At 47.0% G+C, this 23,890-nt stretch overlaps 1 protein-coding gene across 1 annotated transcript in view; it reads right to left on the reverse strand.

Annotated features, from left to right (window-relative positions):
- LRMDA (leucine rich melanocyte differentiation associated) overlaps window positions 1-23,890 on the reverse strand; it is a 1,147,950-nt gene that overhangs the window by 661,282 nt on the left and 462,778 nt on the right. The window lies entirely within an intron of this gene.

The following is a 23,890-nucleotide window of genomic DNA, read 5'->3' on the forward strand; positions in this document are numbered from 1 at the left end:
GGTGTAAGAGGCGTTGTCAGACGCGATTACAGATCCCAGATTATCTCAAATAACTGATCCTGCCCATTTATAATCTTGTGGTTTTTTTTCTTGACTGTGTTCCTAAAGTTGAAAAGGTGTCTTAACTGATGAAGCCTAGATATCATCTGAGATCTCAGAGCTCAGTTCTTGTTCTTTTTTTAACATTTAAATCTGTTTTACTACACTTTAAACAGAAATTAGCACCGCTGTGTATTCTACCTGAAGCAGCACAAGGAAGTGTAATCCTTTAGAAAATAGTCAAGCTTGGGGGGGTGGGGGAGAGAGTCCACTTGACTATTTTGAAGTGGCTCACGTATTCAAAACAACACTTCCTCGCAACAGCTCCTGTTTCAAATCCCCTCTTTTCTATTTATATCATTATATCTTATTTAATGTATTGTCGAAGGCTTTCACGGCCGGAATCACTGGGGTGCTGTGTGATTTCCGGGCTGTATGGCCGTGTTCTAGCAGCATTCTCTCCTGACGTTCCACCTGCATCTGTGGCTGGCATCTTCAGAGGATCCTCTGAAGATGCCAGCCACAGATGCAGGCGAAACGTCAGGAGAGAATGCTGCTAGAACACGGCTATACAGCCCGGAAACCACACAGCACCCCATATCTTATTTAGCTTCAACATAGCACCTTTGGAATGTTCAAAGCGTTACTCCGATGTTTACTTTAGTAACCCTTGTGATAAGCTTATTAGCTTTTCTTTTCTTTTTTGATCATCAAGTTGCAGCTGACTTATGGTGACCTCCCCCCCCCCACCCGAGGTTTTCAAGGCGAGAAATTATCAGAGGTGGTTTTCCATTTTCTGCCTCTGCGTAGCAGCCCTGGACTTCTTTGGTGTTCTACCATCCAAGTACTGGCCAGGGATGACCCCCGCTTAGCTACTGAGATCTGATGAGATTGGATGGCCAAACCATTCTGGTAAGGGCTAGAGATGTTCAGAGGTGGTTTGCCATCACTTGCCTCCGTGTCATGACCCTGGACTTCCTCAGTAGTCTTCCATCCCAACCAGGGCTGACACTACTGACCCTGGTCTGATGAGGTGGAGGCAGTTTGAGCCATCCCGGTCAAGGAAATCTTACAAGCTACTTGAGCATTACTCCATATGGCATCTTTGGGAATGGAAGTGGGCTCAGGGTGAAATGGCTTGCCTAACATGGGTTGGGCTGAGGGAAGGTAGAACTGACGTAGCTTGCAAAGGAAGGTCCCACCACTGATGGGCGAAGGGAGGAAATCTTTCATCGGCAGAGGTGCCAGGACCATCATTAAGCCACCCATCTAGGTGTGGGATGATGAGATCACTGGCGGACATCAGCTTCTGTCACCCAATCAATAAATGCTAGGGTTTCTTTCAATACCCCTATATCAAACCAGGATGGCTCCCTATTTGTATTTTTTGACTAATCCAATGCAGAGAAGAGCCCTCACACTTGCTCGCTTCAATGTTTTCCCCTCCGCTTTATTGCGTGGTAGATTTAACAACTTGGAAATGAGCGAAAGGGTATGCTCTTGTGGTGAACAACAAATTGAAACATTGGCACATCAACTGCTTTGCTGCCCTAAATCTGCTAATATCAGATCAAAATATTCCAACATTCTTTCTAGGATACCTAGTGAAATGGGGGAATCAGGTAGACTCCCTTTCCTTCTGGACAATTCTGACAATGAAACTTGTGAATTGGTTGCACAATTTTTACTGGAGGTGATGCACAATCAATAATTTATATTTTATCTTAAACCTTTGTATTTGTATACCTTTTATCTTAAACCTTTGTATTTGTATACCTTTTATCTTAAACCTTTGTATTTGTATACCTTTTATCTCAGGTTTTTTATTGTGTTATGATTATTGTTATGCCAAATAAAGGCTTATTATTATTATTATTATAAATGCTAGGGTTTCCAACCACCAGGTAGCACCTGGAGATCTTTCACTGTTACAGTTGGTCTCCTGAAGAAAATGGCAGCTTTGAAGAATAAATTCTATGGCATTATACCCTGCTGAGGTCCCACTCTTCCCTGCTGAGGTCCCACCCTTCCCTGCTGAGGTCCCACTCTTCCCTGCTGAGGTCCCACTCTTCCCTGCTGAGGTCCCACTCTTCCCTGCTGAGGTCCCACCCTTCCCTGCTGAGGTCCCACTCTTCCCTGCTGAGGTCCCACTCTTCCCTGCTGAGGTCCCACTCTTCCCTGCTGAGGTCCCACTCTTCCCTGCTGGGGTCCTGCTCTTCCTGCTGAGGTCCCACCCTTCCCTGCTGAGGTCCCACTCTTCCCTGCTGAGGTCCCACTCTTCCCTGCTGAGGTCCCACTCTTCCCTGCTGAGGTCCCACTCTTCCCTGCTGAGGTCCCACTCTTCCCTGCTGAGGTCCCACTCTTCCCTGCTGAGGTCCCACTCTTCCCTGCTGAGGTCCCACCCTTCCCTGCTGAGGTCCCACCCTTCCCTTGCTGGATTTCACCCCCCAAATCTCCAGGAATTTCCCAACCCAAAGCTGGCAGCCCTGGTAAGTGTGCCTTTGTGTGGTGCTGCAACTTGGCCCTGACAGTTGTCTCATGACCACTGGGAACAACAGAACTCAGCTACTCCCTGAGACGCACAGTGTCACGAGCCAGCCCCTGGGTACTTACCAGGACACAGAGGACTCTGAGGCAGAACCTGAGGACACAGTGCAGACAGAGTTGGCTGCTCCTGGGGAAGACCAGGCAGCCGAGCCAATTCCCAGCCCTCCCCTGCCTGATGACATGCAGGTGGAGGAATCTGCAGATCCTCCTAGGGAACCCAGTGATGAGCCAGTTGTGCATAGGAGGCAGAAGCAGAGGCTGCTACTGCAGAAGCAAAGAAGGGGTGCTTGTTTGGCAGCAAGATATGGGAGATTAGAAATCTCTGCATCTGATGAGGATTAACTTCTGGCAGAATCCCAGCCTTATAAACAAGACTCTCTATATAAGCCTTGCTGTGAGCTTGCTTCTGCCTGGGTGCAACAAGTGTGTTACCTGTCATCACCGTGTGTCTGGTTCTTCATTGATTCCTAGCCTGCCTTGACCTACTAGACTGTGACTGGACTACGCCTTGCCTGCTGACTGCCTTGGCCTATTGGACTGTGACCTAACTACACTTTGTCTGCCGCCTGCCTTGACCCATTGGATTGTGACCTAACCACACTTGTGCTTGCCACCTGTTTGGCCCTGTGAGGTCAGACTCAGCCACATCCCTGCCTGCTGGCAGCACACACACTGTGAGGCACCACTAGATTCAAATCAAAGACTGTTATGAATCATGGCTGAAATGCCCGATATACTATCCTTTTTTACAGTGGCCAGGTAAATAACATACTGGCTAGTAGTGTTGCCAAGGTCCAGGTGAGCTCTGGAGATCTCCCCAAATTACAGTTGGCTGTTTTGAAGGGTGGGCTCTGCAGCAGTCCTTCCCATCCCTAATCTCACTTTCCCCAGGCTCCACCCAGTGGTGGGATTCAAATAATTTAACAATTGGTTGTTTACAAGCACCGTTTGAACAACCGGTTCTGCTGAAGTGGTGCAAACTTGCTGAATCCCACCACTGGCTCCACCCCTACATCACCCAACCTGGAACTGGCCACCCTAAAAGCTTGTGAAGCGGGCTTTAGAGTTCAGGCTCTGTAGATACCGGCTGAGTGACTGCTAAGTTCTGTCACAATCAGGGAACATAGGGTGTTTTCCCACTTACCTTTTGCTGCGCGTAAGTAGCGCGGGGTCCCCCGCGCCTCCCCACTACAGGGGCGGCAACTATGCAGCCGTCCCAACACCGCTGCTGTCACGCCCCCTCAGCACGCGTCATTCCAGGCGCTCATTGCAACGGCGCCTTTTGATGACCCCGCGCAGAGCGGGGGTCGTGGGGAAGCCGGGGAGTGCGCCTGGAATGACGCACGCCGAGAGAAGCGCGCAGCAAAGCGGAGGGGAGGTAGGTAGGAAAACACCCATAATCACAGTTACCAGTAACAGCAGAGTTTCATTGTTTTAAGCAGCTGGTGAGGACCAACGGCTTGGCTGATTGACCTGGGTTCACTTCGTAGATCAGCTGTGATAAATTCACTTCTTCCTCTTGGACAAGTTATTATCCCAGACAGGCTGTGGCACCTGCAAATTAAGAGCTGACGGCAAAACATTTAGTATTCTTAACATTTTGTTAGAAATCGTTGAGAGTAAAACAGCTTCTTAGTTCTTAGGGAACGATGGAGTATGCAGGCAGCAGGAATTCTTTAACCCTGGGGGGAAACCCCAGGTCCGTGCATCACAGCCGGTGACACAACGCAGTGGGCAGGATGCTAGACCTCCTACCACTGATTGTGCAAGTTCAAATCCCCACTCATCTACAAAGCTCACCACTGAACGTGACTCACAGGATGAAGGGGCAGAAAGTCCCGTGTCACGTCATGCTGAGTTTGTTGGACGAAGCATGGGGTGCTACCAGAGGTTGGATCCAGCAGGTTCTCACAGGTTCCCAAGAGTACGTTACTAATTATTTGTGTGTGTCGAGAGGGGGTTACTGATTGGTGATTTTGCCACGTGATTTTTGCCTTAGTTACACCCCTCCTCTCAGCAGTAGCACGCAGAACTTGAAACAGTCTAGCAGGAGGTGCACCGGCGTGCGTGGCAGCCTGCGCCTGCGTGCATTCATTTCCCGCCCAAGGACCGGCGCAGTGGCTGCGTCCTTGCCACAGCCCCGCCCAGGAATGCCCAGCCACGCCCCCGTCGTGCCCCGCCCAGCCCCATTGGCGCTACGCCACAGTTTGAATCCCACCACCATGGGAACCTGTTACTAAAATTTGTGGATCCCACCACTGGGTGCGACTATTACATTAACAACAAAAACAGTCACACTGTAGCTTCTAAAATGTGGGAATCGGTCACTGAATGCTAGCCCTGTCTCATCAGATCTCAAAAGCTGAGCAGGGCGGCCCTGGTTAGCCCTTGGATGGAAGACCAAGGAAGTCCAGGGTGGCTATGCAGAGAGGCAGGGAGTGGTATACCACCTCTGAATGTCTCTTGCCTGACCTGGAAGGCCCAGGCTAGCCCAGTCTCATCAGATATCAGAAGCCAAGCAGGGTTGGTCCTGGTTGCTATAAGGAGGCAGGCAATGCAAATCATCTGTTTATTTCTTTCCTTGAAAAAACTTACAGGGTCACCATGTCAGCTGCTATTTGGTAAATCCTGAAGGAGTGGCCAATATCTAAGAATGATCCTTTTGATATCTGGACCCAAGGTCAGTGTATTGAAAAGAAGAGGTAATCCTACCTGAAGTGGAACGAACTTTTGAGGTGAACAACGAGTCTCTATGTAGACTATCTGATCTCATCCTTGCCTTATGAATGATGGGCCATGGATCATGCCTGTTTAATAACATGACCTCAGTGTTTTTCGAAGCCCTTTTATAATCCTTTCTAGAGGTGGAATTTCGTTTTGCTCTCAAAAATAGGCCAAAAGGTAGATGGTTCTTTAAATGCCAGGGGGTGAAACGAATTATAAATGAAGATATGAATTTGTGTCTGTCTCCTTTCTGTATAAAGAAACCTGTAATTTATGGGAAGTTGAAAAAGAAACTGACTTGGGTCCAGATATCAAAAGGATCATTCTTAGATATTGGCCACTCCTTCAGGATTTACCAGGATGCACGGTCCCACCTCTTATTACTTTTAGGAGGACTGAAAATTTGAATGATATTCTTATTAGCTGCTATTTGGTGGCATTTTTGGTGGCTTATCTGGCCCTTGACATCTGGGCCTACTGTCATCCGATGAGACTCGCCATTCCTCCCTTTTGGAAGGGGAGGGAAATTTAAAGCTAGAATACTGGATGCCACTCCTCCCTTTCAGGGGAGGGGAGGGAAACTTATAAACAGACCGTTGAACGCCATTTAGTTTATTGAGATTTATCATATATTTGTCAGAAATAGTTTTTATGGTTATCGCTGTTTTATGTTTTATTTTACTTTGTTCCCTTTATGTTGTACACCGCCCAGAGCCCTTCGGGGATTGGGCGGTATAAAAGTTCAAGAAAATAAATAAATAAATAAATAATTTTTCCAGCACCAGGTGCACTAAAACCAGTGGGGTGAGATGGGAAAACTCTGCATAAGACTGCTCTGTAAAGCTCTCCTGAATCAGTTTCTGATTTAATAATCATAATTCTCAAACAGTTATAACTACACATTGTAATCAACGCTAATACTGCAATATCAAGTACCCAAATGGCTCTTCGCATGCGGAAGCGCCCGGCCAATGGGTTTCTGTGGGATACCTAAAGCGGTTAATGAATTTTCTTTCATTCCCTTCTCTCATTTTTTGCAGGCTTCAGAGTATGCGCTTATTTTTCCTTCTCTTCTGGCCATCCCTCATGTGAGCAAAGACTCCCACACATCATTACTCCAGTGGCCACGGAAGACAAATCAAGGCCACGTGAAAGATTTTCCCTGCGCACATTTTATTCCAACATTGCTTAATAAAGATTTTTGTGCTATTTAACACGTTCCATGGCAAAGATGATTTTTTTTAAAAAACACCCACAAAAGTTGGCTATTTTACATTGCTTAAATACACTTATTGCAAGTATAGAAATATCACTATTTTACTATTTTTCTATTATATCACTATTTTTTTCTATTATATCACTATTTTTTCTATTATATCACTAATATCACTATTATCACTATTTTATTGGCTATTTTACATTGCTTAAATACACTTATTGCAAGTATAGAAATATCACTGAAATATGGCATTTCTCTAATTCAGGGGTCCCCAAACTACGGCTCGGGGGCCAAATGTGGCCCCCTGAAGGCATTTATCCGGCCCGCCAGGCATGGCGGCTATGGCTCCATTCATGTGCAGTGGGGGCCAGAGGGAGAGGAGGAACCGGCCCCAACGGCTGTTGATTGCAGTTACATGATGGCACCCCCAAATCTCCATGAATTTTCTGACCCAGAGTTGGAAACCTTACATATGGCAATGGCTGCTCTGCCCTTCCCTCTCAGCTACTCCATGTGTTGCTCTCAGGCTTTCTGTTCCGCCTCACTCCCATTGTCATCAGCCAGGCTGGCGAATCGCTCGCTGGCTGCTAGGGAGGAAAGAACCCAGGAAGATACCTGATCCTGGGTTAGATGGAATGCTTCATTGGGAAAGTTCTGCTTTTTTTTTAACAGGGGAAGGTATTCCACAGCCTCCCCAACAATATTTGGAGCCCACCCTGTACTTGACATACTTTGGTCACTGTTCTAAAAATAGACCATGACAGAAAGGCTGAAAGGTGAAATCAAACATTTTACAATCATTTGTGCATAGGAATTTGTTCATAGTTTTTTTTAGTCCGGCCCTCCAACAGTCTGAGGGACAGTGAACTGGCCCCCTGTTTAAAAAGTTTGGGGACCCCTGCTCTAATTATATAAACGGCTCGCTCAAATGCTGCCTACATAAGCACAGGCACGCGTTAAAACGTTGGAGTATTTCCAAATGGAGACTTCTACTTTCCTACCTAACAGTTTCCCTAACCAAATCCCACCACTTCAGTCTGGAAATCTTACACTTTGGGATTTTTTTAAAAAATATTATAAGGAACGATGAGCAAATTTCAATACCAGAACAGCAAGATCCACACATTTATTTCATTCCATCAGTATCCTTAGCAGTATCCTTAGCAGCAAAGCGTTACAAAAAGAATCATTATTGAATGGCAAGGCAATTAAAAATATTACATTAATGGGGCCTAACCCCAACCAGCTGAAATCCAGACAACAGATCGATTTCTACCGGGCTGCATTACTCTTGGCCAAGGTATTGTGTGTTTTTTAAAAGTCAGGAGGTACAATACAGCTTCCTTGCCAACTAGTTGGAACCGCTGCTGAGGTTCGACTGCTCCTTGGGCAAAACATAGGACTAATTAATGCCCCTTGCAATCCTTCACTTGGAGAGCCGTACCTTTTAACCTGCACCCCATCTTTTCCAATATTTCCATTAGGGTTGTCAAAAGCAGAAGTTTAGGAACCTTTCCCGGTGACCTTGGCATTTCTTCTCAGGCTTAACGTATTGGCATTTTCCCCCCTTTCCCTCTGACTGCATCGCTTCTCATTTGTCATGATTATTGTTGAATTTTTCAACTGTCATTCCCAAACGTAAATCAATGGTTGTCGACTTCCCCTTTGTCATATCTGCACCGCAAACAGCCTTTCCCTTCTAAATGAGGCTTCCTCCCTTTCCATCCATTAAAAGAGCCTGTCTTTTGGAGAAGTCAATCCTTTGTTAGGTCACTCCATTTATCATTCTTCCAATCAGCACCTGACACACATATTCAGCCAGGTCTTCAACCACACAATCATTGTTCATCTCCCCCCCCCCTCTCCCCGTAATTTATTTATGCATGGTGCTTTTTGCCATCCATCTTGTCCAGTTTTACATTTTTCAGTGCCCTTCCGCTGGGGTCTCTTATTTGCCTGAAAAGAACACAGAGGTTACAGGAGACAGCGAGGGAAACATTTGCAAAACAGCAATAGGAGGAAAGCCGGCTTGTCCTGTATCAAAATAGCACACCATAACCTCTAGCAGACTCTCAACAGTTAATTTTTTTTTCATCATTGAACAGCAAGAACTAGTTAAAAAATCTTTACTGGAAAATTTTTTAACCATCTGATCTTTTCAACAAAGCTTAAGATATCTAAGATGCATTCTAGTGAAAACGTCTTTCCTTTTTTCTTTGCAAGGTATCAGTGCTTGCAAAAGTTACCACAGAATCATAGCGTTGGCAGAGACCAAAGTGGAACCTATTGCTCAATACAGGATCAGCCTTGAGAATCCCAGACACGTGCTTTTTCAGTCACTGCCTGTGAGGGAACACTCACCACCTCCCTGGGCAGCTGATACCAACTAATAAGACTACCCTTACTATGGGGCTTTCCGCACTGACAAAGTTGTACTGGTTTCTATCTAGGTTCACTTCAGTGTATCTGCACTGCAACTGAGCTCAACGTTGTTTTGTCTCAGTCCCCACCCCCCTCTCAGAACTGCGACATCCCTGTCGCAGTTATGAACTGCACCTTTCTGCTGGAACAAGGTCGATACCACTTCGAAGCTTCGAAGTGCGGACGCATCGAAATGACACCTCATCCGTTCAACCAATCAGGAGCCGCTTTTGTGGCATGTGCAGAACGGGAGAGTCTTGGCGGGCATGTAACTGTAAACTGTAAAAACTGTCAAAAAAAAGAACGCTCCCATTTCCCATGGTAACACAAGCTCCAATCACGATCGAGGAGCGAAACAGGCACCAAGATGATCCCGCCCACTTAGCTTGGTTCCAGGGGGCCAAGTAAGTTGCTGTGCGGACAGCCTGGAATCGTCCCCCACTGAAGGGAACTGAGTCGACTTTACCTCCCTTCTGTAGTGCGGAAAGCCCCTATAAGAGAACAAACAAAACTTCTAATGTCCACAAAGTACCTTTCCGCTTGTAATTTAAACATATTCTTGCAAGTCCTATCCTCTACTGTCAACAGGAACAGCTCCCTGCCCTCCTCTAAGGGACAGCTCTTCCAACACTTCAAGGCCAATTACCCACTACAGACGTTCTCTGTCTTCGCCCCACTCTGATATGGAAAGTCGGGACAGAAGTGCTCTTGCTTTTCCACAGAAAGTGAAAAGCACGTGTGGGGCATGAGGAAGCATATCAGGACAAAAAATCTTGCCCCCACACGCCTCCTCTGTTGGCGCACCGCAAAGAGGAAGTGCATCGGGACTTTCTTGCCCCAATGCACTTTAGGTCGCACCACACACCAGAGCGCCGGTGAGAGTCATTATGTTCCCCCTCAACCTCCTCATCTCCATACTGAATATTCCCAAGACCCTTAGCCTTTACTCCCGGAGCTTTGTCTCCAAATGCTATACAAATTATTGCTTGACTTCACAGCTGCCAGTTCTTTAGCTGGTTGTTGGCCTTTCATTATAATTCGTGCCATAATCCCACTACATTTATTATTATTATTATTATTATTATTATTATTATTATTATTATTATTATTATTATTATTATTATTATTGTTGTAGATTTCACAGCTTTAGCTGGTTGTTGGCCTTCATTACAATTCGAGCCTCACCCAGAGGCCTAGGAAGTTGTAATGTATCGGCGTAGTATTCGTGCGGATCCCAGCAGGTCTGCCTTCTGAATTTGACCAATGTTAATTTTGTAAATTCGAAGATGTTTTAAGTGCTGCCCTAGTGTTTTTGGGATGGCGCCCAGCGTGCTGATTACCACTGCGACGACCTCAGCTGGAGCGAGTTACAGACGCTTGAAGCTCTATTTTTAAATCATGGTATCTAGTGATCTTCTCGTGTTCTTTTTCAACGACCCCACTGTCACCAGGATTCAAGCTATGTCGATGATGCTCACTTTCTTGTCCTCGATCACGGTGATGTGTGGTGTGTTGTGTTTGAACAGTTTGTCCTGTTGCTTGGATTCGAAAGTCCCACGGGATCTTTACCTTCTCATTTTCCATTACTTTCTCTGGACAATGTTCCCACCAGTTCTTAGCTGTTCTTATGTTGTAATCCTTGCAAAAATTCCAGTGGATCATCTTGGCCACTGAGTTGTGTCTCTGTTTGTACTCAGTCTGGGCAATCTTTTTGCAGCAGCTGAGGACATGATCTACAGTTTCATCAGCTTCTTTGCACAATCTGCATTTTGCATCATCTGAGGATTTTTCGATTTTGACTTTGATCGAATTTATTATTATTATTATTTTATTGATACAAAAACAGTTATACACAGCAAACAAGATCAATATGCTGGATTTTGTATTACATCACACGTCTGACACTTCCCAAGCATCATCATCATCATCATCATCATCATCATCATCATCATCATCATCATCATCATCATCATCATCATCATCATCATCATCATCATCATCATCATTATTGTCATAACAACACAGCACAAGTGTCTGGAATTCATCTCTGAATATCGAGTCCTTCCCAAGGACCTAGGATATTAGAGGTATTTGTGTAGAATGTGGCATACCGGGGGGGGGGGGGAACAGTGCCCGGGGCAACACCTGTTCTGAGCATCCCACATGACCCCACACACCCCATCCCCCCTGGCACCCCACTTGCCTTAGGTAGCAGCGGCGTTCCCAGGCAGCCTGATGGGGCTGGGCCAAGGCACACCCAGCAGGCCCGCAGCAGGCTCCTGGCTGCCACAGGCTAAGAGCCTGCCACAGGCTACCCCTTGGCCTAGCCCCACCAGCTGAAGGAAGAGCCTGGTGGGCTGGGGCACCTCCCACGTGATCTAATGGGGGACACTCGGGGTCAATTGACCCCCCCATGTACCTCTGGCAGATACGCCACTGCTATGACTGATAATGAAATCTCCAGTTTCAAGGCAAGTGGACCACTGAATGCCACCTGCTGGAATGCAAAAGCAAGGAGATGACCTGTTTGTGGAATTCCCAGCTGACTGCTACTGGAAACTAGATGCTGCAGTAAAGGTATTAATATCCTGCTCCAACAGAGCTCATTTAACATTAACTAAGTAAACACTGTTGCTTCTCTTTAGGTCCAGTTGGTTTTCAGAAGTCTCACACTCTGTGCTTCCAGATATCCTTATCATACTGTCGTTGTCCATGTAAATTAACTAGGGGTGCTGGCTTCCAAGTGAGACCTGAGAATCCCCTAGCACAGAGGTCCTCAAACTTTTTAAACAGGGGGCCAGTTCACTGTCCCTCAGACCGTTGGAGGGCCGGACTATAGTTTAAAAAAACTATGAACAAATTCCTATGCACACTGCACAAATCTTATTTTGAAGTAAAAAAACAAAATGGGAACAAATACAATATTTAAAATAAAGAACAAGTAAAAATGTTTCAATGCGTGTTTCGATTCATGTTTTTGCTTAGGATCAGGCTGTATTCTTTTCTAAGTGATCATGCATAAGATCACATAAGAGTGGCAAGGGATCCCTGCCAAACAACTTTCCATCAACAAACACTACATCCTTTCCTGTGAATCAGATTATTTCTTTAAAAATGAATATTATGAATTCTCAGCAAAAATACATATAATAGTATACAAGGACAACCCCCCCCCATCCCCACCCCAGTCCTGCTTACTCTCTAAATACATTTGGGGGGTCCAGTGGTGGGATCCAAAAAATTTAGTAACAGTTTCCCATGGTGGTGGGATTTAAACTATGGCGTAGCGCCAATGGGGCTGGGTGGGGCACGACGGGGGCGTGGCCGGACACGACGGGGGCTGGGTGGGGCACGACAGGGGCAGGGCATTCCTGGGCGGGGCTATGACAAGGACGAAGCCGCTGCGCCAGTCCTTGGGCGGGAACGAATGCACATAGGTGCAGGCTGCCATGCACGCCGGTGCACCTCCTGCTAGACTGCTTCAAGTTCTGCACGCTACTGCTGAGAGGAGGGGCGTAACTAAGGCAAAAATCACGTGGCAAAATCACCAATTAGTAACCCCCTCTCGGCACACACAAATAATTAGTAACCTACTCTTGGGAACCTGTGAGAACCTGTGAGAACTTGCTGGATCCCACCTCGGGGGGGGGGTCCCAGAAAAGGTATCATGAGTATTATGGTATCTGTGGGGACCCCCTGCCCCAGGCAAAGCCCTTCTGATTTGCAGGGTCTTACTTTGAAAGCACAAGCCATTCCAGTCCCAGAACACTGATACTAACGCCACAGTCTCTTGTTTCCCTTTGGGGGCTAGCATTGCAGACCCCCAGCAGTTGAGCTGACTGGACCCAGAGGCCACCATCCCACCCTGGGGGCTGTCATGCTAGGCAAAAAACAGGCTTCTCCAAATTTGTTCTGCATTTTCTTTTGTGTGCTGTAATGTCTTCAACGAAGCCCATGCATGTCTACTGGCATCCCTGGGTTCCATTGCATCCAATGGGCCTTCCGGCATCTCTCCCTTTGTTCCCAATGGGAATCTCTGTTGTTCGTTTTAACACATCTTTCCCGTGCCAGCTCGCACCCACTTTTGCGTGCATGTGAGCTTTCAAGGGGCTTCCTCTCGAGCAAGCGTGCGTGCACTTGCAGCCTTGGAGACCTTGGTGCATGTAATATCTTTGTAAGGATCCGCTCAACTGCAAGCCCCACAGGAGGCGAGAGGTCTCTGTTCCTGGGGGGCTGCAATGCCCAGCACGCAGGAGGCAGTCCCCTGGCACGGCAACTCCTGCAACCAGGTGCCTTGAAGGCGGCAGGCAGGTACTGTAAGGTCACAATGCAACCTTGACGGGGAACCTGCTGGAAATCCTGGCAGGGTGCCCGGAATGGTTATCAGTTGTTGTCTGCTTGCCTGTGTGAGAACTTTAGTGTGAGAACTCTCTATGCTTTAATCTTTGGCGTAAACTTGTCTGAAGCCCGTAAAAGCGGCTGCCTGGGTTCTGGAAGTTAGTTCCCGCATTGCCTGTATTTGACTAAGGATGCCAGCTCAATAAAGAACTTGCTACAGTTGCTTTTGACTGGACTTTACTGGTTCATTACAGGTACACCCACCAGGCAACCCTCACCGACTGCAGCTGCAGCCGTGACTACTGGCTCTGCTCACCGTCGTCGTGCGCCACACTCCCACATCCTGTCCGGCTTCAGTCTCCTCGTCTGCCACCTGCCAGTACCCAAAGCAGGGAGGAAAGGCCCCTGCCATCGGCCTCTCCCCGTCTCACTCGCTTGGCTTGAACTGCTCACTTGCAACCCCTGTATGAGTGGTCCAAGTCATGCAAGCGGTCCAAGCACAAGGCCAGCAATCCAAATCTAAATGGAAGCCAATTGTTTGCTGCTACAACAATAATAGGGATGGGGGTGGAAAAATGCACTGATATTAATTATTGACCTGACACTGTGTGTGTGCTTGTGTGTACGTGTATAGCGAGCTCAAATAGCATGTCAAGATAGTTGTGGGTTTTCCCCCCAGTTAAAGAAAGGATTATTAATTCGAATTGTAAGCTGAACATTTTTTTTCCAGCTACGCGGAACCCATTTGAGAAATGTCTGCATGTTGGCGAATATGCAAAATCCGCTTCGGGAACCCGGTAGAAAAAACTCAAGCGCTCTTGCAATGCACCCATCAACGCACTTCACAGTTGAGAAGTGTATATATATATATAAACCTTCATTAGGCATAGAATCCATATAACAGCCAACATTGTCCAAACAGGTATCCCATACATGAGAACCATCGCAGGTAATCATTTCAAAGTTTCTATAAGGAACCTAGCTACAAAAGTTAAAATCTCGGAGGCAGAATTGTTTAGTAGAAACGTAATCTTCCCCAAGGTAGAGTATTCATTAAAGATTACAGGACAAAGAGCAAAAAGTCTGGTCCTAGATCCCTCATATTTGGGGCAGTCGAGCAATTCTAGAACCAGGGGGCATTCATTGAAAATGCTGGGGGGAAGAATTAGGACTAATAAAAGGAAACACTTCTTCACACAACGTGTGATTGGTGTTTGGAATATCCTGTCACAGGAGTTGGTGATGGCCACTAACCTGGATAGCTTTAAAAAGGACTTGGACAGATTTATGGAGGAGAAGTCGATGGCTACCAATCTTGATCCTCCTTGATGTGAGATTGCAAATGCCTTAGCAGACCAGGTGCTCAGGAGCAGCAGCAGCAGAAGGCCATTGCTTTCTCCTCCTGCATGTGAGCTCCCAAAGGCACCTGGTGGGCCACTGCGAGTAGCAGAGAGCTGGACTAGATGGACTCTGGTCTGATCCAGCAGGCTGGTTCTTATGTTCTTATGTTCCATGGTTTGAATTGCTGTGATACAACGGGGACATTTCCGCTCTGTTGAAAAGTATGTGGTGGAAGTCAAGGGAAGGTTGGAGGGATCCCAAAAATGTGCTAAAGACTAGCACCCAAGCAGAGGAGTCTTCCCTTCGTCCAAAGACCTCCAGCAAACCTCCCTCTGTTACCACGCCACCACCTACCAAAAAAACCCCCTTCAACCACAATACCCAGCCAAGCCTGAGCTCCTTGCTGAAAATTCGTCATTTGTCCACGCGAATAACATCATCGGCGTTGCCTCTCTCCCTCTCTCTCTCTCTCTCTCTCTCTCTCTCTCGTTGCTTTCCGTGGGCTCTCCCTGCCCCTCCCCACCCCCATTTAATGTCTCTAACTTTATGCCATGTTCCTTTCCTCTTTCAGCCTGGCTGAGTAGGGCTGACAGGCGGATTCCTTTGCTTTTCAGGGTATTAAAGGCATTTCCCTGCGCTGACAGCCTGTTCGACTCTGCCACCTTATAGCTCCGGCTTCACACTTCTCTGGGCAGCCACTGCTTCTTGACAGACCACTGTCACTTCCCATCATCCTCTCTGTATATCCTGTTCTCTCCCCCTCAGCACGCATCCCGACTTTCCAACCAATGCAATTATTTTTTTTGACAAGCCATCCATCAGCTTTAACTTTAAAAGCACTTTCTGCTGATATCCATTGTTAAATCCTTTGCTTTTTATGGAGCTTGCATGAGAGAATATGATATCAGACATTCAAACTACCAAACCATGTAAATTTACTTTGTTCTCAGCTATGTTTCCAATTTCACGTCCAATTTTTCGGTACATTATGCGTAGTTGTTGTGCTTAATATGATGTTGTCAAATCCCATTAAAGTTCACTGCATTGCACGGCTTTAAAAACAGGTTACAATTTGCATTCTGTAAAGAAAAGGAAGGAGTGCAGTTGAAGTCAAGCTGAATCTTATTAAAATTATCTGTTCAATTGTTACATTTGTAAGATGGAGTAATTTTGAGGCATTAGCTGAGACACATATGAAAATGTCAGCGTGCCAACTAATGACAATGAAAGCCAAAGGAATATATCTGTGAAACTCAATAAAGCTCCTTTTGCTGGTGACATAAATTTGATGATAATCCGAGGAAATGAATAAGGGACCATACAGTTTGAATAGGAATTACCTTTTTCTATTAAATCTGTTTGGTGCATTTCCACTCGGCCTACATCTTGGTCCCTAATGCCACATAAAGAGAGTCTCTCTCGGTGGACTGAGGAAATCCTTACCAGAATAGATCCCTCTTGAGGAATATTGTTCTTGTTAAAGTAAAGATTTCAAGTAGACACGATTTAGCAACGAGAAAAAGGATTAATCTCTCTCTCTGGGCATACTTATTGGGATGGACAGACACAGAAATTTGCTTATAGGCAGTCTTGTGACAAATGAATATATCCCATTTCATACATTTCTGCCATCTCTCTCTCTCTCTCTCTCTCTCTGTCTGTCTCTGTGTGTGTGTGTGTGTGTGTGTGTGTCAAAAAACAAGGGAAAATTTGAACTTTTTAGAATAAAAATATTTTAAAGTTGAGCATTCATGCCTGCCCCCATCCCCCCTGGTTCTGGAAGCTTTTTCTTCCACACTGTGGTTTAACCAGTTCTATACCAAAATTAAGAAAACACATTCAAAGAAACAAGATCATTTGCAAGAGACTGTGAATACCAGTTCTGCTCATGACTTAGTTAAGTATAGAGAGAGCCATCTCCCAGCACAGAAAAAAGGGGCTGACACGGAGTCCAGCTGTACCCTACAGGACCCAATCTAACACATGTCTGATTATTACGGTCACAATCAGCACAGAATAGTTTTAGCCCCATCCTTACTATTTCCAAAGTACTGCCTGAAGGCTGTCAAGCCTTCATGAGCAGGGATCTGAGGTATGGGGCACAATGCATTTCTGAGAACGAGTTCATATTACATTTGAGAGAACTCCATCACTCCATCACTCTAAATGGTGCACAACAGTTATAACAAAGATTGGGGAATTGGGCTATGTTGGTGACTCTCTGAACATGCTAACCCTTACTGAGACATTTGCCCTCATCAAACTAGCAATGGATTATCAACAACTGCAGAGCTTGGCCAACAAATCCTGCTCGCCCATGAACGTGGCAATTCCATTTGTGCAGGGAAACCCAGCCTACTATATTGCAGCGCTTACCAACCGTATATATAGGAGAGCCTACATGCTGGCTAGATTTAACATTATGCCATCCCCACTCCATACAGGAAGACTCGAGGGTCTACCAAACGATAAGAGGCTTTGCCTCTGCAGTCCGGGGCAGTTGGATTCCATTGCGCACATTCTCCTCCACTGCCCACTTTACCAGAATCCAAGATCCAGCTTATTATTACACATCATTGACTCTATGAAAACCCTGACAGAGCTTGATAAAGTAAATATGCTCTTAAACTATAATGACCTTGACTGTTGTCTCGCACTGGCAAAGTTTCTGGCTGAGGTTTGCGAACTGAACTTATGATCCAGTGTGAAGTTTTATCTAGTAATTTTAACTGTATTTATATTGTGTGTTCTGTAATATTACATTTTTAGGCGCAAATGTTTAAGGTAGGATGTGAAACGGTATAGTGTAGCTCGATCTTACCAAATCTTGGACGCTAAGCAGGGGTGGTGCTTGGAAGACTACCAAGGAAGACTTTGCAGAGAAAGGCAATGGCAAACTAGTAAAGTAAAGTTTCCCCTTCAGTCATATCCGACCCTGGGGTACCACTGCAAGCAGTGATTTTATAGGCAAGCCGTTTTTGTGGGGAAGTTTGCCATTGCTTTCCCCAGCTATTCTTTACCCCCTATCTATGTGCTAGGTACTCATTTACCGACCAAGGAATGGATGGATGGCTGAGTTGACCATGAGCCAGCTGCCAGGATATCTGACCCACAGGGGGCTCGAACAGTGGTGAGATCCAAAAAATTTAGTAACAGGTTCCCATGGTGGTGGGATTCAAACAGTGGCGTAGCCCCAATGGGGCTGGGTGGGGCACGATGGGGGCGTGGTTGGGCATTCCGGGGGCGAGGCATTAATAATTTCTCTGTTACTGTAAAAAACTCTTACTGTAAAAAAAAAAGTTCCTAATTTCCAGCTGGTATCTTTCTGTCCATAATTTAAACTCATTATAGCAAGTCCTATCGTCTACTGCCAACAGAAACAACTACTTCTCCTCTAATTGACTGCCTGTCAAATACTTAATACTTTCAAATACTTAATTTTTTTTCTAGAAATCAAAAGAAGGATACTTTCCTTAAACAAGGAACTTTACCATATTTCTAAAACACGTTTTTAAAACAGCCCAACAGGGAGAATGATCCCGTTTTCTACCTTCGCTAACCAGCCACATAGGAAACAACAGGACTTTATGATTTTTGGACCTAATGGAATTTCTATCGGAAAAGCAAACCCAATTAGTAACCCCCTCTCGGCACACACAAATAATTAGTAACCCACTCTCGGGAACTGCTGAGAACCTGCTGGATCCCACCTCTGGACTCGAACTCCTGACCATGTGAGAGGCAGTGCAAGCACTTAACCACTATGCTTGCCTTAAAACTCTTATGAAAACCCAATAAATTGGCTGCTGCTTAAAGGTTCTTCACACCGCGACGCGACACACACGCGACGCATCGCGACGACGACGCGACGCGACGCGACGCACGACGCGACGCACGACGCACGCGAAAGACGCGCGACGCTACGACGCATCGCATCTATCACATTCCATCTATTAACGTTTAAGATGTTTAAATGTAAACCATAAATGTTACAGTTGAATGCATCCAACCAGTCATTCACAAATACATCTGTCATTCAGGTCTATCCAATGATGAGCATTTCCTTATCCTTACTGAGGATATTCAGAGGCAAACTAAGGTTTGCCTCTGAATAACACGTGACTTGGCCATCAGGGTCTACTTTGATTAACGATTGCATCATCCCAATGACGTTTATATTCACGCATCTGAAATTACTACTAGAATTCATGGTCGATGCTGGGAGTCTTTCCCATTTCTTCTTCATTTGAAAGAAAATAAAAAGTAACTTCCTGGTCTTCAGGCCGTTTATTGTTTAATGAAACAATTAAAAAAAGAGTTATTATTTAATGAATCAATCAAAAAGAGAAAACCAAATCTATATTCAAGCGGATCGCTAAAAATAACAATAGCAATCTCTAGAAAAATTCAGCAACGACTTTTATTTCAGTTCCTCGTCTGCTTTTCACAGCCAAGGGAGGGCTGAAAGGAGTGGGTGGGGGCAGAACAGAATATGTTTTAGCAGATGATCTTTCCAGCAGAAGAGACTGCGCTGCCCCTGATATCCAGACTAGGAGGGAAGGGGGCATTTCCGCTGGGATCAGCTATTGTGCCCTACCAGTCGTAATGTTGATATCATGTACCACCCAGTCTGATGGAGCAGAGCATGGGTAAAATGGATATCAGTTTTAATTCAAGGGTTTGGTATCAAAGAGTCTGCCTGACACCAGAGGCGCATGGGGGGGGGGGGAAATGGCACCTCAAGCAACACTTGCTCTGGGTGCCCCACCCCGGCGCCCTCTTCATGCTCGGGGCGGGGCTCAGACTGAGCCCCCCCAGCCTCCCTGCTGCAGCGCGCCTAGCCTCTCATGCAGCGCACGAGGCCTCTCCCCCACCGGGGGATTGCACCGGCATACCTGGCCTCTCCTGGGGGATTGTGGGAAGAGACGCCTCACGCAGTGGGGGAGAGGCCTGCAGGGGGATCATACTGGTGTGAGAGACCTCCCGCAGTGTGTGAGGCCTGTCTCCCACCGGTGCGCCCGGCATCTCCCAAGGATCGCACCGGTGCGCCAAAAAGGGCTTCCTTAATGGGGTGTGCTGGCGCGTGAGGCAGGGGATCACACCGGCATGCCCAGTTTCTCCCGTCTTTGGCCTCCATCGGCACTGCCCACATCTTCGTCTTTGACAACTGCCCACTTGCCTCGTCTTCAACAACGTGGGTGGGACTGAGGGCGGAAGTTCGCATGTAGCCCAACAACACATTTAGTAAAAGGAACCCCTACCGATGTTGCACGAGGTCACATGCATGAAACTGCCTTCAACTGAATCAGGACACGAGTCCATGCAGGTCAGTATTGTTTACTCCAGGGGTGGGCAATTATTTTTTCCATGGGGCCGCATAAGAAACAGAAAATATTGTGGAGGGCCGGGCCAAAAGGCTGGACTCAATTCTGCATAATAGGGGCTGATAAGTGACAGACAGGTGCACAGATCAACTTGGAATCAGTGGCAACAGTTCTGCATACAACACTATTTGGCACAAAGAATCACAGGCTTAACCTACCTGCATAGTTGTCCACTGTGACAATCAAGCAAGTGGGGAGACTTAAGTCTCTTGACCTACTTTTTTCATCGACTGGTGCTTTTGAAAGCACCGCAGAAGCCAGGTGCCTTGGTTGCCGGCTTCTGTGGGGCTTTCAAAAGTGCCTCGCTCCCCAGCAAGGCAGGGGGAGCGAGGCGCTTTTGAGAGGCGCTTTTGAGAGGCGCTTTTGAAAGCCCCGCAGAAGCCGGCAGCCAAGGCAACTGGCTTCTGCGGGACTTTCAAATGAGGGGAACGCCCCAGAAGCCACTGCGCAAGGGGAGTGGCCTTTCTCAGAGGCCCTTTCCGATGCAGTGGCAAGGTGAGGGGGGAAGGGAGAGGGTTAGCAAAAGAATGAGCAGCGCGGTTCTAAACAGGTCCTCTTAGGCCAGGGCCAGGTCTGTCATACGGGCCAGTCAGGTCATCCGGCAAGCCGCATGTGGCCCGCGGACCGTATAATGCCCAAGTCTGGTTTACTCTGTCTGGCAGCCGTTCTCCAAGGTCTTTCCCACCACTCACTGCCTGGTGCTTTTTAACAAGAGATGCCGAGGATGGAACCTGGGCTCTCCTTCTGCATGCCAAGTCGAGGTTCTTCCGCTGAGCCACGGCCAAACCTTTCCCCTGCCTCTGAAACTTCCTATAAAAGTGCTTTGCAGCCTGAGAGGATGTGGGATGGGTCTGAAGTCACCTGTTTGTCCTGGATGGCCGCCATTCTCTTCCAATATTTCTGAATGACTGAGGCAAACTTTGCAAAGAGTCTACCTTGGACGCCAACATAGTTCATGGAACTGACAGTAAAATATTAACGGCTGCCACGTTTACACAACTGGTCTCGCAATTATAATCCTCACGTGGAAACCTCCTAAAACAAGCAAATTTGCATAAGGTCAACATTCCCTCCAGGCAAATTTGACACGGCATTCTGTCGCCCCGACACTGCCAAACTTTTTGCTTTCGGTAGAACTCCACGGCTAAAGGGAAGCTAATGAGAATCACAGACAACAGACGAAACGACGGTATGTCCAGCGCTGCAGGGATTTTGTTCTATAAATAATTTTTAAAACGATTACCCAATAAAAGATTGCAAAGAAAAAGCTGACAAAGACCTTGTCCAACTCTTTGCATGCCTTTGCCCCCAGAGGACCTTCACGTACACCCCAGTGTGTTAAAATTAATGGATGCTTACTTTATAGATTAGCTATGACAGCAAGACTTAAAGGAAAAGCACCAACCCTACACCGGCTGTACCTTCCTCTTCTCCTGGGGGGCCCCTGGATGAACAGCGTTCCCCACCCCCTTTTTTCCTAGGTATGCAGGGTGGCATACCCAGTTTCTATTACAAAAGCAGGCTCAGGCTAACTTGATCTGCTCAGATCTCAGAAGCTGAGCAGAGTTGACCCTGGTTAGCATTTGGATGGGAGACCGCAGAGGAGATCCAGGGCTGCTCCACATGGGCAGGCAACGGCAAACCACCTCCGAGCATCTCTTGCCTGGCCAACCATGTGGGGCAGTGATGGCGAACCTTTTTGAGACCGAGTGCCCCAATTGCAACACAAACCCCACTTATTTATTGCAACGTGCCAACCTGGCAATTTAACCCGAATGCTGAGGTTTTAGTTTAGAAAAAACTCCCTTTTCCTCTGCCCCACCCGTTCAAGCAGGGGCCAGCCTGCTCTAGCGTCCAGCAAGTCCCGCGCGCACCGCTCTGTGCCTGTCTAGCATCTCTGCCTCTTCTGCTCGGGCAGCAGCCACCCGGAGCACAGGCACCAGGCCCGCCAGCCGAGTCCTCCCTGCTCACTGCAGTGCGCACACATCATGCTCAGTGGCCCAGGCCAGCCTAGATGTGTGTGTGTGTGTGGGGGGGGTGATTTTCCACCCCCACATGACGAACTCTGTGTGCGCGTGCCCACAGAGAGGGCTCTGAGTGCCACCTTTGGCACTCCACAGTTATAGATTCCGCTGGCCATCACTGGGATGTGGGGTCACCTTGCATAAGTCATCTTGCACCTTTTATAGGTCACTCTTCCCCACCCTCTGTCAGCCATTAGTGGGGAGGCGCAAGAGGCAGCCGCCCCATCTCTGCCTCTGCCCCTTTGCAGCCAGTTTTCTTCAAAAACCATAACTGCTGTACATTTATATACTTTTTTCAAGATTCAACAAATACAACTTTTGCGCTTTTTATTAAACAGAAATGGACTGTTTATATCTCGTCATCTTTGAGGCAAAAATATGTTAACAGACAGAGGGAAAGACACATTGGACAATCCTTCCATCTTCCATTATCTGCTTTTTAAATGGAGAATGATTTTCCGGAGGGCCAATGCTGGACAAAGACCTGACGAGACCTCAGAAGACCCGCGTTCAAATCCCAGCTCAGCTCGCATGACGTTGGGTCAACCCAACCCAATCCAGTCCAATCCAAGTCCTTGCTTTTGGGAAAATGAGGTACACCATTCGGCCAGCAGGGTCTCACTCCCCCTCCTCCCCAGGGTGGGTGGGCCACAACCAGACGACAGACCCCCTTCCCCCTACCTCTCATAAGAACATAAGAACAAGCCAGCTGGATCAGACCAGAGTCCATCTAGTCCAGCTCTCTGCTACTCACAGTGGCCCACCAGGTGCCTTTGGGAGCTCACAAGCAGGATGTGAAAGCAAGGGCCTTCTGCGGCTGTTGCTCCCGATCACCTGGTCTGCTAAGGCTTTTGCAATCTCAGATCAAAGAGGATCGAGATTGGTAGCCATAGACCGACTTCTCCTCCATAAATCTGTCCAAGCCCCTTTTAAAGCTATCCAGGTTACCACCTCCTGTGGCAGCATATTCCAAACACCAATCACACGTTGCGTGAAGAAGTGTTGTCAACCCTCAGGGAGCTGTACTGATATGTTATGAACCTGCCTGAGAGATAATTTTTCCTTCGGCAGCCTCCCATTCCACGACTCTTAGTTAGTATTAATATTTTACTTATCTGGGTGTTTCTGTAGAAATGAATACATTCACTAAAAACAAAACAAAAAGTGTCCTTGTCAGTCACCCTACAGCAGACCTAGGCATTATACGGCCCACGGGCCACATCCGGCCCGCTGGATGACCCTGACTGGCCCCCCTGCCGTGCTGGGGAGCGAGGTGCCTTTGAAAGCCCCGCAGAAGCCAGTTGCCTTGGCTGCCGGCTTCTGTGGGGCTTTCAAAAGCGCCTCGCCCCCCTGCCTTTTGGCCCGGGCCTCCACAATATTTTCTGTTTTTTATGCGGCCCCATGGAAAAAATAATTGCCCACCCCTGCCCTACAGTCTTCAGGCCTGGGTGGGATTTTGCCCAAGCCCAGATTCTATTCTCTCAAATTCCTGCTAGAAATCAGGTTGCAGTGGAGTAGACAGGAGGCTCTGGGAAGAAACAATTCTGCAAGGGATCTTTTCCCCAAGAAATCCATCATAGTAATAAGCACAACAAAATCTGAATCCTTTAACAGACCCCACAACTCCTGTCGATGTAACATTTTCTTGGAAGCCTACTAGGAGACTGGACCAAACTGATCTATATTTATTCGTATGGAAAAAGCATCTGTTTTTGCTGTGATAGTCACATAGGGTAGCTGAGCTAAATCCACAAAACATGGAGTGAATGGAAGATCCATACCTCATCCCTGTCTTTAACTATCTTACCACGAATACACTTGCTGAAAAATGTGGTATCAAATGGACCAGCTTT

Source organism: Sphaerodactylus townsendi, linkage group LG07 (genome assembly GCF_021028975.2).
Source record: "Sphaerodactylus townsendi isolate TG3544 linkage group LG07, MPM_Stown_v2.3, whole genome shotgun sequence".
In the NCBI taxonomy this organism is placed as follows: Eukaryota; Metazoa; Chordata; class Lepidosauria; order Squamata; family Sphaerodactylidae; genus Sphaerodactylus; species Sphaerodactylus townsendi.